Here is a 14,029-nt window from a genome sequence, read left to right as displayed (position 1 = left end):
CCATCTCCCTGTTGGCGACTCTGCCCTGCACATCTCACTCCTTGCGGCAGTGATGTTTATTATTATGAGGTCATAGATGTTGGGGTCAGTTCAGGTGGAGAGAGAGAGAGAGAGAGAGAGAGAGAGAGAGAGAGAGAGAGAGAGAAGGCGTGAGCACCCATAGCAAAGGCATGAGTTGAAGGTTGGAATGGGCTTCCATAGATCTACTTATCAGGACTACTAGTCTCAGGGAGAATTGAGGGCTGGACGGCATTTCTCACCCAAAGCTAATGGGCCTCAGAAGGCCTCCCTTGGCGCATCATTTAATGTGTGTGTGGGGGCTGTGAGGAATCAGGAATGGTGCTTTCAACTGCTTCTGAGCTCTGAGACAGCTGGGGGTCACGTGGGGTGAATGACGTAGCAGGAGACAGCATCTACCGTCTTGTGAATACATGTATACTGGAGAATGGAAGTAAGCAATTAAAAAGACCTTGTACAATTGGAGATTGTAAACTTGTGGCCCTTTTTTAATCCAAGATCGTACATTTTGAATGAATTTATTAATACGGTCACAGACCAGCGTCAACACACACAATATCACCTATCATAAAAAATATCAGAAATACAAGGGACAATATGAATATAACAAGGATTTAAATATAAAAATTAAAATTAGTTGTTAGCGTGCCCCCTGTAATTAACATTTAGGGGTTTGGACATTATGGGATTGCTTCCTGCGATTGATTGCAGACGCACAGAATTTGGCTACATTTAATGTAGTCTTGGGATTCTTGTCCTTTAGCAGTAGTTTTAAACTATGGTATTCCGATTCTTTCCTGGACTTTTGCAAAACAGGTGTAATAAAAGTCAAACGTATATCCTCATAAAGACGACAACGTAATAGTACATGTGAAGCAGTTTCAACTTCCAACGAGCCACAAGGACAGACCCGTGCTGTGTATGGTTTACCCTCAAATCTGCCCTGAAGTAAGGCAGAAGGGAGAACGTTAAATCTGGCGAGGGTAAAAGACCGTCTGTATTTGGGTACCTGAAGACCTGACAGATAGTTAGCTGGAGAGAAACCTCTCCCCTGGTCCCTTATTGCTGGATGTTTGATCATTTCGCTCATGTGGCATTGTAATTCTACGTCCCAGATACGCTGGCGGATTGTAGTCCTAGCTTTCTCGAAGCCTGACACTATCAGGGTCTGCTGTGGGATCCCCAAGCCCAAGAAAACATTTTGTTTCCTTGTTTCCTTGTGGATCTGCAACCAAGGTCACTGTGAGACTCCATTCCCCCCCCCCCCCCCAAAAAGAGTAAGATTGACAGAAAAGAAATATTGACACAGCCTGGGAATGTTTTGACATTGTAACATAGCTATCAGTGGATCAGTAATGTTACTGGGATCAGGACCCCATCCATCTTGTCCCTTACCCAAAAAGACTGGTTAGGTGAGATTTTCCTTGAGCAGGAACAGTCTCTGTTGTTGGCTCTTTTGGGTCATGGCTGTGTGCATGACAGCTATTAAACCACCAAGCAATGGCTCTTATTCCAGATTCTGTTTAAAAATCAGCAAAGACTTGTCTTTCCTCTTTGGATTGTTGGAATGACCGGTACTTGGAAACAATGGTGCCTATGGGTTTGTAGGTGCTAAGTTCCTGGGTTCAGTAAATGTTAGAATTTAATTAGGGCGCTGGTGCGATAAAACTGTATGTCAAACTACCAAGTGTCAGAATGTAAGCTAAACCAGTGTGCATTAGGATGTGTGTTCAACCCACTTCCAAGCATCTGGTATTGACACATATGAAAAGCTAATTAAACTGGGCAAACTTCCTAAACTGTGTTAATTGAGTCAGTCTGATTTCCTTCGAGGTAGTAGCCTGGGGTTATGAGGTGTTAGCACAAGTAAAGATCAAAGGAGTGAGGCTTCTCTTTGTATTAGAAAAGACCTGGGAAAGATCTAAACTCATGGTTTATAATACTAAGGGAGGGTTAAGGAATGATTTTCATAACGTAATGGGCACATTACATCTTGTTTGTAACGTTAATGTGTTATTACGTAACAATATTTTATGGTGTGGTAAAAAAGGGACGCGGGTGGCGCTGTGGGTAAAACCTCAGCGCCTAGGACTTGCCAATCGTCAGGTCGGCGGTTCGAATCCCCGCGGCGGGGTGTGCTCCCGGTGCTCGGTCCCAGCGCCTGCCAACCTAGCAGTTCGAAAGCACCCCCGGGTGCAAGTAGATAAATAGGGACCGCTTACTAGCGGGAAGGTAAACGGCGTTTCCGTGTGCTGCGCTGGCTCGCCAGATGCAGCTTGTCACGCTGGCCACGTGACCCAGAAGTGTCTGCGGACAGCACTGGCTCCCGGTCAATAGAGTGAGATGAGCGCACAAGCCTAGAGTCTGGCAAGACTGACCCGTACAGGCAGGGGTACCTTTACCTTTACCTAAAAAAGGTAAAGGACCCCTGGATGGTTAAGTCCAGTCAAAGGTGACTCTGGGGTTGCAGTGCTCATCTCGCACCGTGACAGAAACCAGAGTGCACAGAAACGCTGTTTACCTTCCCACCACAGTGATACCTATTTATCTACTTGCACTGGCGTGCTTCTGAACTGCTAGGTTGGCAGGAGCTGGGACAGAGCAACATGAGCTCACCCAGTCACGTGGATTCGAAAGGCCGACCTTCTGATCGGCAAACCCAAGAGGTTCGGTGGTTTAGACCACAGCACCACCCACGTCCCTAACATGGTGTGGTATAGAAATCTGTGTCTGAAGCCCTGGAGTGCAATCCTTTACAAGGCCTTCGCAAGATGAATTTCTCTTTTTAACCAGCCAGTACCTACTGATGTTTTATTGATGTTTCAAATGATGTTTTATTGCTATTTATAGACTGATTTCATTACATCATGTATGATGTCAGCCACCTTGTTATACTTTATGAAAGTGTGGATTATGAACTAACAAATCCTATACAACTATACTCAAAACTACCTCTAGTTCACTTCCATGGGATATTCCCCTGGTTAAGTGGGCATAGTGTTGCAGCCTAATCCAATTAAGAAGTGAATAGCAAAATCCCATATTGTTCTAGCTGGGGCTTTTTTTTAGCTGGAACTCAGCAAAAATCAGTTCTGGTACCTCTCAGGTAGGTGCCATTGCCATTGTAAGAGAACAAGCGAGGTGTTTATGTTGCGTTTCAGCACATCTTTTTCTAGAAAAATAGCACTGGTTGTTTTTGTAACATCCAGAACAAACAAACAAACAAACAAACAAACAAACAAACAAACAAACAAACAGTGTTTCTGTTAGCAAACAGAAAAAAAATTGGGACACAGCTAGGCCTTGCCATATTATCTGGGAACAGGGAACTAGAGTTAAGGAATTTTCTTTCTTCCACAAGACTTTGTCGCCGCCTTTCAAAGCTGTGACTCAGAAAGTACAGAGGCTTGATTTGACTAAACACCTGGTCTGATTCTTATCTAAACGCATGCAAAGTTCTACCTACTGAGGAAACTCTTCCATTGCACCATAATATATTTGACTATTCTTCTGAATTTAATTCCTTGGGAGCAAAGTGGATCAGGAAAGAGTACAGAACTCTCCCTCACCCCGTAATCACAGGAGTGATGACATCATTTGCTGGATGTGGGATTTGTTAATACAATAGGAGGGTGGACAATAGGTGGACGGATCTGGCCTGGCACATGATCTTCTTGGCTCAGACAGGTCCTCCCAGCTAATGTGCCAACCACTACACCGCCCTTTGGTAGCTCACTATTTTGTGACTGTCCTAATAGACTGGACTCTCCTTGAGGGTGTGGGTGTGGAGGCTGTCATGATGAAGGAAGCAGCAAAGTATCAGCCTTGTAGGCAGGAGGCTCCAGGTTCAATCCCTGACATCTACAGGTAGGGCTAGAAATGGCCCTTGCCTGAAACCAGAATTCAGTAGGCAGATCTAATTTTACTGCCCTAGGAATGGCTTGGCAGTATGTCTTTGGTTGCAGATTGACATGGAAACAAAAGGCTCAGAATTCTCCTCTCGATCTCCTCTTTTCCAGGCTAAACATAACCATCTCCTTCAACTGTTCCTCAGAAGGCTTGGTTTCCAGACCCTTGATCATTCTGGTTGCCCTCCCCTCCATGGGTTGGGTGGTTTTAGGTGCTTTTTTTAATCACTGCTCCCTGCTCATCAAATGAACAACCTGAGGACTGGGGAGGGGCATTGGCTAGGTGGAGAGGTTTAAATCTTCCTGTCCATACCAGTGCTGTGTCAACTTTGAAGAAGGTGGGAGGGTTGGTCAGATATTGGGGGCCAGAAACACTTGCATGTGAGGGTATATCAGGAGTTGGGCACCCCTGTTAAAGAGAGAGACAGAGAGAGGTTTTTTTTTTGGTGATGTGATATTACTCAGTGAGTACTAGCACAACTTTTTTTTTTTTTGCTGTTGCTGGCACCCATGACACTTTAATCTAGATCCAGGGTAGTCAACCTTTTTATACCTCCTGCCTACTAATGCATCTTTCTTGATGGTAAAATTTCCTTACTGCCCACCAGTGCTCGATGGAAGGATTCAGGTTGTGCCGTAGAACCCCTCTACCGCCCACCTAGAATCCTGAAATGCCCACTAGCGGGTGGTAGGGACCAGGTTGACAGCCCCTGATCTAGATATTAATACCAAAGCTTCTTTTTTAAACAAACAAACAAACAAACAAACAAACAACCCTACTGTATATATATCTATACAGTGGTACCTCTGGATGCGAACGGGATCTGTTCCGGAGACCCGTTCATAACCTGAAGCGAACGCAACCCACGTCTGCGCATGTGCGGGTGGCGATTCGCCGCTTCTGCGCATGCGCGTGACTTCATTTTGAGCGTCTGCACACGTGTGAACTGCAAAACCCGGAAGTAATGCATTATGTTACTTCCGGGTCGCCGTGGAGCACAACCCGAAAATGCTCAACCTGAAGCAACTTCAACCCAAGGTATGACTGTATTAAGTGTTTTGAACACTTAAGGGAAATGCTACATAAATACACTTGTGTTATTATTAATATGCCATCTCATTACCTGAATTAGGGCAGTATGGTTGCCGGAACCATGATTGCTCTAAAAAGGTAAAGGTAAAGGGACCCCTGACCATTAGGTCCAGTCGTGACCAATTCTGGGGTTGCGGCGCTCATCTCGCTTTATTGGCCGAGGGAGCCAGCGTACAGCTTCCGGGTCATGTGGCCAGCATGACTAAGCCGCTTCTGGAGAACCAGAGCAGTGCACGGAAACACCGTTTACCTTCCCGCCGGAGTGGTACCTATTTATCTACTTGCACTTTGACTTGCTTTCGAACTGCTAGGTTGGCAGGAGCTGGGATCGAGCAACGGGAGCTCACCCTGTCGTGGGGATTCGAACCGCCGACCTTCTGATCGGCAAGTCCTAGGCTCTGTGGTTTAACCCACAGCACCACCCGTGTCCCTATGATTGCTCTACTGTAATACTAAAGCTTAACATGCCTTTGAACATTTGACATAACTCTTTACACCCAACATCTGGACCCATTACTCCCATTCATAACTGAAACAGTGAAAGCTCATTTGCTTGAGGCCAGTTGGGCATGGAATTCATCTGCACGTCATATGCCACCTTGTGACTGATCTTATCTGAACAAGATTTTCCCCCTTCCAATCTAGTGTGGGCTTGAATGTTTTTAGAATTTGACTGTTTGACTATTTGACTGCTGTTAGCCGCCCTGAGCCCGGCTTCGGCTGGGGAGGGCGGGATATAAATAAAATTTATTATTATTATTATTATTATTGTGACCTTTTATTTCCTTTTATGGAATTATATGTTCTGATGGTTCGGGGTTTTTTGTTTTGTTTTGTTTTTTGTTTAATGGGGAAAGGGCCACAAATGCAGAGCACCCACTGTAACGTAACATACCTCCAACTTGCTCAAGTATTGAACCAATGTCAAATCTTGTGGCCCTTCCTCCTCCTCCTCCTCCTCCTCCTCCTCCTCTTCTTCTTCTTCACCCTACCCTTCAGCAAAATGGCTCCCCAAACAGGTTGTATGAGATCAGCAAAAATAATTAAAAATACCCGCAGGTTTACAGTCCAAAAGACAGGACATAAAAAAGAGGAATGGACAAAGAGGAGGAAAGAAATTATCAGCTGGAAAAGAAACAGTTTCATGCAGAGGACGAGTCAGTTGAAGCTGGGCTCTCCGCAAAGCTGATGGGATGCCGCTGTTTCCTATCTCTTCCTCTTTGCTGCCAGATTGCAGTCAACCACCTCTTCATTATGTGCATTCCATTCATCTACTTCTTTCCCTAGAAACCACAGTATCTGCCTATGACAAGCTGGAAACATTGCTATTGACAGAAACCTGGCCATTTGAGCTCACTGGTTTGCAAACAGCAGGCAGAAACAAATTATACGTCATCCTAGCTGGAGACTGAGCATGGCGCTCTCTGCTACATCTCCTGCTGTATATGTGGGTGGTGTGTTCCAGCCTGACCTTTCTGAGGTTTTGTCCTTCAAATTGACAGCTACCAACATATGGACGTCCTTGAAGTACATAGCTGGGATGGGACACACACCTTAAATCTTTCCCGTATTCAGTATGTTTCTGTTTGCATAACCAGGAAGGGGAGGGAGAGATGCGATGAAAGTTCATTTCCTTTGTAACAAGGATGAGTAATTTCTGGTCCTCAAGCTATTGTTGGTCTCCATTTCACATCATCCCTGATCTTTGGCCATGCTGGCTGTGGCTGATAAGAGGTAACACCTGGAGAGCCACAGCTGCCTCATCCTGGCTTCGTAATGAAAGAAAGAAAGAAAGAAAGAAAGAAAGAAAGAAAGAAAGAAAGAAAGAAAGAAAAGATACACTATTTTTTATTTTCTTGCCCTATTAAATGCTTTCAATATCTCAAATAATTCTTGGTGAATTTCAGCGCAAGAAACTCCTGAAACTCCATTCTACATCCAAGGCAAATAAGCCAGAGTGTTTAACAAAAGCAACTGCATCAAATCAGCAAAGACTGCTTTTGAAGAGAGCTACTGAACTTCTAATGTGCCTCTTGAGAGCTTATTTAAAGTAACAAGTTCCTCTAATATACTGGTAGTTTTCTCCTGATGGAGTCCTTGCTTCCGCTGCCATCCCATCTACTTTCACATTTATTCCAGGAGCTGAGGTATGGTGCTATGAAAGCTCTTTCTGTGCTCTGGTGACATTTCCTTCCAGAAATCAAAGACAACAAGCAGATTAAAACGGAGAGACTGTGGGCGTTTTCATAGAACCACACCTCACTCCAAATGCAGTACTTTTCAACCACTAATGGATGGAGGGGTGTGACTGCACTGCTTACCTGACCTCCCGTTGGCTGAGTTGTTGTTGCCTACTGAGATGGAGAGCAGGAGGAGAGAGAGGCAGCAGTGAGCTCAGCGTGGTGCAAACACGCTGGCAGGAGCACTGGAATGGCTCCGCTGGTGCATTTGCTCTGCGCCAGCCTCACCACTGCCTCTGCTCTCCCCCTCTCCATCCTGGTATCAGAAGTGACTTGTCGGGAGGGAGCTCATGTAAGCAGCACAGACCAACCATACTGTCTGCTGCTCTTTTCAATGGAATCGGTTAGGCACTGATTTCTGAGTCACCAAGCAGTGAGAAAAGCATGTGGCAATGTGCTTCAGTCCTGAACTTATAAACTGGTTCTGGGGCTAAGCTGGATTCATTAAGTTTAGTCTCTGTGGAGAGTCCAGTACTCACCCAACTAGACTTCATACCATTTAGTCCTTTTCATAAGTAGCATACAGTCGCTTTCAGTTCCTATTTTAGTATCATAACCCCAGGAGAGGTCTAAACACATGATTTGAACTATTGATCTTGACTGATGGGGGGGGGGCAATCTTTCACAGAGGATGAGCCTTCAGAGAGGCTGAAATGGTCAGATTGTTAAATGTAAAGTAAAAAGGTAAGGTAAAGGATGTGAATGTCTCACACACTCTCAAATGAAGGGAGAGGATGACCTCTAGTGGTTTTCTGCTTCTATGCAGCATCACTTCCATTGATAATGTTTTTTCGATGTCCTCCCAACCAAACTCAAGAGTCCTTTCCTTTAGATTTGCAAGCAAGTCTCTCACCAGAGTACAGTGGTACCTTGGTTCTCAATTGCCTTAGTACTCAAACAACTTGGAACCCAAACACTGCAAACCTGGAAATAAGTGTTCCCATTTGCGAACTTTTTACGGAAGCCGAACATGCTCCATTTTGAGTGTTATGCTTCCAATTTGAGTGCCACACTTCCGTTTTGAGTATTACGCTGAGGTCTGTCTGTTTTTGCTATTTATTTTGCATTTTTGTTTTTGAGGCTCTTTTTGTTTTGTTTTTGTGACTGGGTGGAACCCAATTCAGCTATTGATTGATTGATTGATTGATTGTGTGTGTGACTGCAGTACATTGTTTATTGCTTTCCTTTTATAGATCAATGCTTTCGTTAGATAGTAAAATTCATGTTAAGTTGCTGTTTTAGAGGTTGTTTTTAAAAGTCTGTAACGGATTAATCCATTTTGCATTACTTTCTGTGGGAAAACACGCCTTGGTTTTGGAATGCTTTGGTTTTGCAACAGACTTCCAGAACAGATTAAGTTTGGGAACCAAGGTACCACTATAATTTCCTGGGTGGCTTAGGGAAAGGTGTGCGTGCTAAGCCTCTTTTGGGAATGAGTTCCATAATTTGGGTGCTGCTCCTGAGAAGGTCCCCTTCATGGATCAGTGCCTTGTCAAGGCGAAGGGACTTGAATAACTACAAGAAGCTATGAGCTATGCCATGCAGGGCCACCCAAGACGGACAGGTCATAGCAGAGAGTTTAGACTAAAAGTGATCCACCTGGAGAAGGAACTGGCAAACCACTCCAGTATTTTTGCCAAGAAAACTCCATGGACCTAAAAAAGGAGAAGCTTTGAGAAGAAAGTGAGAGTTTCCAAGGCATGCTCTGCTTCATGGGGTCACGGAGAGTCAAACACGACTAAAACGACTAAACAACAACAACTGAGAAGGCCCAATCTCACTTCCCCACCTAGAGAATCTTTGGAAGTAACAAAACATGGAGCAGGTCTTCAGATGTTGAAGGTAGTACTCATGCAAGGTCACGTGAGAAGAGGTGGTCCTTCAGCTAACTTGGTCCTAAGGTGTCTAGGACTTTATAGGTAAAATCAAGCACTTTGAGTTGTGCCTGGAAATGGATCAGAAGCCAATGCAAATGAAAACTAAATAGTATTTTCTGATAAGCAACCACTAGTCTTTGCATTTTGCACCAGCTGGAGATTATGAATGCTCTTTGAGAGCAGCCTCCTAGAGTGCAACAGTCCAATCCAAACATGTCCAAGGTGTGAGTGATGGTGGCCAGATCTGCATGATCCAGAAAAGAGTGCAAATAGTGCACAAGCCGATGCTGAGCAAATGCAATCCTGGCCACAGCCACCACCTGGGCCTCCAGGAAAAATGCTAGGTCCAGGAGCACTCTCAGTCTGTCAGCCTGTGTCAGGAGTCCTGGTTCCCGTCTTGATAACACAGCAAGTGTAGTTAATTAAAAAGGAAGATTTATTGCAAAAACAAAGTTTGCCGGAGGGCTCTAACAAGCTGCCAGCCTCATCAGTCATGATGACCCTTCTGAAGACTGCTTCCTGTGAGACCAGAAGCAGCTGAACTTTTGCTTCTGATGTCTCTTGTTTTGCTTCCTGTCTTGGAGCCCTCCCATTCGCCGAGACCTTGGACTGAGAGGGTCAGCTCCCATCTCTTCCCCATTCTCTGAGGGGCTGTCTCTTAGCTCTTTCCCAGTGTGGTGAGAGCCAGAGAGCCAGTGTGGTGTAGTGGTTAAGAGCGGTAGTCTCATAATCTGGGGAACCGGGTTCGTGTCTCTGCTCCTCCACATGCAGCTGCTGGGTGACCTTGGGCCAGTCACACTTCTCTGAAGTCTCTCAGCCCCACTCACCTCACAGAGTGTTTGTTGTGGGGGAGGAAGGGAAAGGAGAATGTTAGCCGCTTTGAGACTCCTTAAAGTGAGTGAAAGGCGGGATATCAAATCCAAACTCTTCTTCTTCTTCTTCTTCCCGCATGATAAACTGCTTCCTTCTCTGTTTGTGGCATTTTGCCTGGCAGTTAACCCTCTCTGTTCTTGGCTGCTTCCTTCAGCTGGTTGCAAACCTTCCCTGGGGGCTGGCTCATTCATGACAGCCTGATCCTTATAAGGAAGTGCAACCCCATAACTCCAAACCACCACCATAAACAGCACCCCAACCCCCATCCATACATGATGCCCCAGACACAAACCATGTTTGATGGTATCAAAAGCTGCTGAGATGTCCAGCAGAACCTACAGAAATACACTCCTTCTGTGCAATTCCTGGTATAGATCACCCACCAAGATGAGCAAGTCTTTTCTGTCCGAAAGTTGGACTAGAACCAAGAATGGAAAGGATTCAGCATAATCCGTGAAAGTCTGGAGTTTGATCTGTCACTACTCACTCAAGTCCCATATCACACAGGCTCATAGCACCTGGGCCCTCAAGGGTGCCTCTCTGAGAACGAGGAACCAAGTGCCACCCACACAAACTTGCCAGTTCAATTGCACCAATAGTACACCAGGCAGGAGACCATGAAGCACAGGGGAGAAATGCTCTTCTTCATACCAGCAATGAGACACTTGTTCCCCAAAAGCGAGTGGAGCATAGGAGAAGTGTGATGGCCTGGGAGTCCGATTCAGAATCTGAACCTGAGGAGTCCCAGCCTGCACAGTAGTCCCCGCCTCCAGGGCCGGCTGAGCCGGGGCAGGGGCTCGAATCTGAAGGGCCTGCACCTGTGCCGGATCCTCAGGAGCAGACACCAGATGTATCCACTCTGGCTCCAGAGGTGATTGAGGGCCCATTGCCTGCAGATGCGCCTCTCCCAGCCCTGTCAGGGGAAGGTGAAGCTGCTCCTGGGTCCAATAACCCTCCAGCCTCTCCTGAGCTGCAGAGGCTCAGGGCAGAGAGGCGGAGGGAACTAAGTTCTCTGAGGAGGAGTGCTCGCCTTAAGGCCAGGAGAGGCGGGTCACCTGTGGGCCGGGACTGCCCCTGGCCTCAGAGGAAATAAAGGCCAGTCAGCCCAGTCCCAGGTTGCAGGAGCAACGTCGTTGGAAACCTGTTTCTGCCAGCACCCAGACCTGTTCTCCCAGAGTTCCCGACCCCGCCTGGCTTCTCGCTTTGGACCCCGCTTCACCCTAGGTGGACAGTCTCCAGACCCTTGACCCAGGACCAAACTCTGACCACGCCTCACGGTAACCTCCCCCCCGGGACCAGCACAAGAAGTGAACGAAGGCAGAGGTGTTTCACTAGGAGCTCTCCGTGGTGCTGTGAATCACCATGCCAGAACAGGACTTTTGGGGTCACTGCTGTAGAAGGGTGTCCACCAGAGGGTGCAATGCTGAATACTCCCCTCAAACCCAGATTGGCCCTGCAACCATTGTCAGGTATCCAACAGTTCAGATGAAGCGGAGTGCCATTTTGCTTGTAGTTGGAATCTCTCTTTCTTGTAAAGAAAGTAGTGATCAAAAAGTCAACTCAGACAGCTTTTCCACCTAGGGCAATATCCATAGCCTGGGTGAACTTGTCCTTTGAATTACATCTTTTATCCAAGCACTGAAATTTGTTCAGTTCTCAGATTATGAATATTTTTAACTATCAACCAAACTTGTTTCCCATGGGGGGGGACGGGGACGGGGACAAAACTCATCTCCCTGGAAACTGCCATCCTTTGCCTCTGGTAAATTCTGGGCACTTAGCCGACAAGTAATTATATTCATGCAGAGTTACCGAGAGAGCAAGGGAAACAAAAATCTGTATTTTGAAATGTTTGTGCACTAGTTAACTTCTAGTTACTATTCTCATGCAGCTTGTCATGTCATGAGCAAAGAGCAAATTAAACAAGCAGGGCATTGTGTACCGTTTCTTAAAATATAAAGATGACATTTCTCAAATAAGAGGGGATGGATGAATCAGTCCTAGTCTTAGACTAGTGGTGTGAGAAATAGATGGCATGCTATTTTGGCTAATGAAATGACTTCCGCATTGAGGTGGAGGCAAGAGGGATGAACTGATATCCTGATTCAGATTACAACTGATTGTAAAACACTCAATAGTCATTGAACGTGATGATTACCTACTGTCCCTGCCTAGCCTAAGGCAGCGTAACCTGCACACAGGAATAAATACTATCCTACCAATAGACTTGGAGAATTAGGGTTGTATCAAACTAAGTTTTGTTCAGTGTACGCCCATTCAACTTAATGGACCCGGCAACCATGGCCATTATTTTCAATGGGTCTAATAGGCCCAGATGTGCTGCTGAGCATCTGATTCAACCCTTAGTCAAATGGGAAGTCGTATGGAAAGAGCAGATTCATGCGGTGGGGGTGAGGGGAGCTAAATGTTGACGTAGAAAAACAATGATCCTGGTCACAATAGTTTGGAAGCCATAGCATGTGTGTAACATTGCACCCGGGTTCCTATCAGATAACCTTCACTTGTGTCCTATCCAATAACACTAGACCTCTGTCACAACACTGGAGCTTGTGGAATTCCAATGGATGTTGGAAGATTCAGGACAGATAAAAGAAAGTACTCTTTATTGCAGCTATGGAACTCACACTCACAGAAGGCAGTGATGGCAGATGATGCGGTACTAGATGGGCTATTGGCTTAATCCAGCAGGCTCTTCTTATGCTCAGTGAATGAATGAATGAATGACCCTCCTGCCTCAAATGGCCAAGCACCATTACCTTTCCTCTTGACAGGTCAGTCGGTAGAGCACGAGACTCTTGATCCCAGGGTCATGGGTTCGATTCTCACATTGGGTGAAATATTCATCCATTGTGGGGGGGTTGGACTAGATGATGCTCATAAAGTAAAGGTAAAGGTACCCCTGACCATTAGGTCCAGTCGTGACCGACTCTGGGGTTGCAGTGCTCATCTCGCTTTATTGGCTGAGGGAGCCGGCGTACAGCTTCTGGGTCATGTGGCCAGCATGACTAAGCCGCTTCTGGCAAACCAGAGCAGCGCATGGGAATGCCGTTTACCTTCCCGCCAGAGCGGTACCTATTTATCTACTTGCACTTTGACGTGCTTTCGAACTGCTAGGTGGGGACTGAGCAACAAGAGCTCACCCCATTGCGAGGATTCGAACCGCCGACCTTCTGATCAGCAAGTCCTAGGCTCTGTGGTTTAACCCACAGCACCACCCACGTCCCGATGATGCTCATAGCCCCTTTCAATTCTGCGATTCCATGACCCAGCTGCTACTGAGGTTTAAGTGAGAGCAAGCTCTGCCCAATTAACCACCTTTATCTTTTACACTTGGGGGCGCTCAAGTAATTTCATCCTTGATTCAGGGAGGTTCACTGTGAAAAAGCTGTTAATAAGGAGCCACTGAAAGGAGATTTTTTTTTTTTTAAATAAAATGACGAATGAAGCTATGGTTCCATGAATCTGCTAATATGCACAGATGCAAAAGCTAAGAAGCTTGACTCCATCTATCACATTTGATTGCCAGCTGATGGAAAGAGCCATCGGGGTGGGAGAGATATATTGACAGAATGGCTAAGCAATTTCTCCCGCTCAGTCAAAAGGACTAATGGCCTCAGAACTACAATTCAGCACAAAGGTGGAAATGATTTGGCAAAAGATTGGCACTTCCCGCAGAATGTTTTGTGGTCCTGAGAGGGAAGAAGAGGAACATTTATCTTGCCTCTCTTTGCTGAGGCTTCAGTTTGTATATTGTTTACTTGCGCAATAGATGTAAATGGCTCTCATTTTGTCAATCCTTTCATCATATCCCTTCAAACTTTCAGGGAAAGCCCAAGTGAGCACATTCATATTCCCTCCAAAGTATACTTTTAAATTCTCCTATCCCACTGACATTGGTTAATGGGTGCATCTGGAGGAAAATAATGGAATCATAGAATTGTTGGATTGCCAACTTTTGAACTACCTCCTCCCATTGGGTCTTCAACAGAGGCTGCAGCA

The sequence above is a fragment of the Podarcis muralis genome, chromosome 12, assembly GCF_964188315.1.
Source record: "Podarcis muralis chromosome 12, rPodMur119.hap1.1, whole genome shotgun sequence".
NCBI classification, from domain to species: Eukaryota; Metazoa; Chordata; class Lepidosauria; order Squamata; family Lacertidae; genus Podarcis; species Podarcis muralis.
This window is presented reverse-complemented; position numbering follows the sequence as displayed.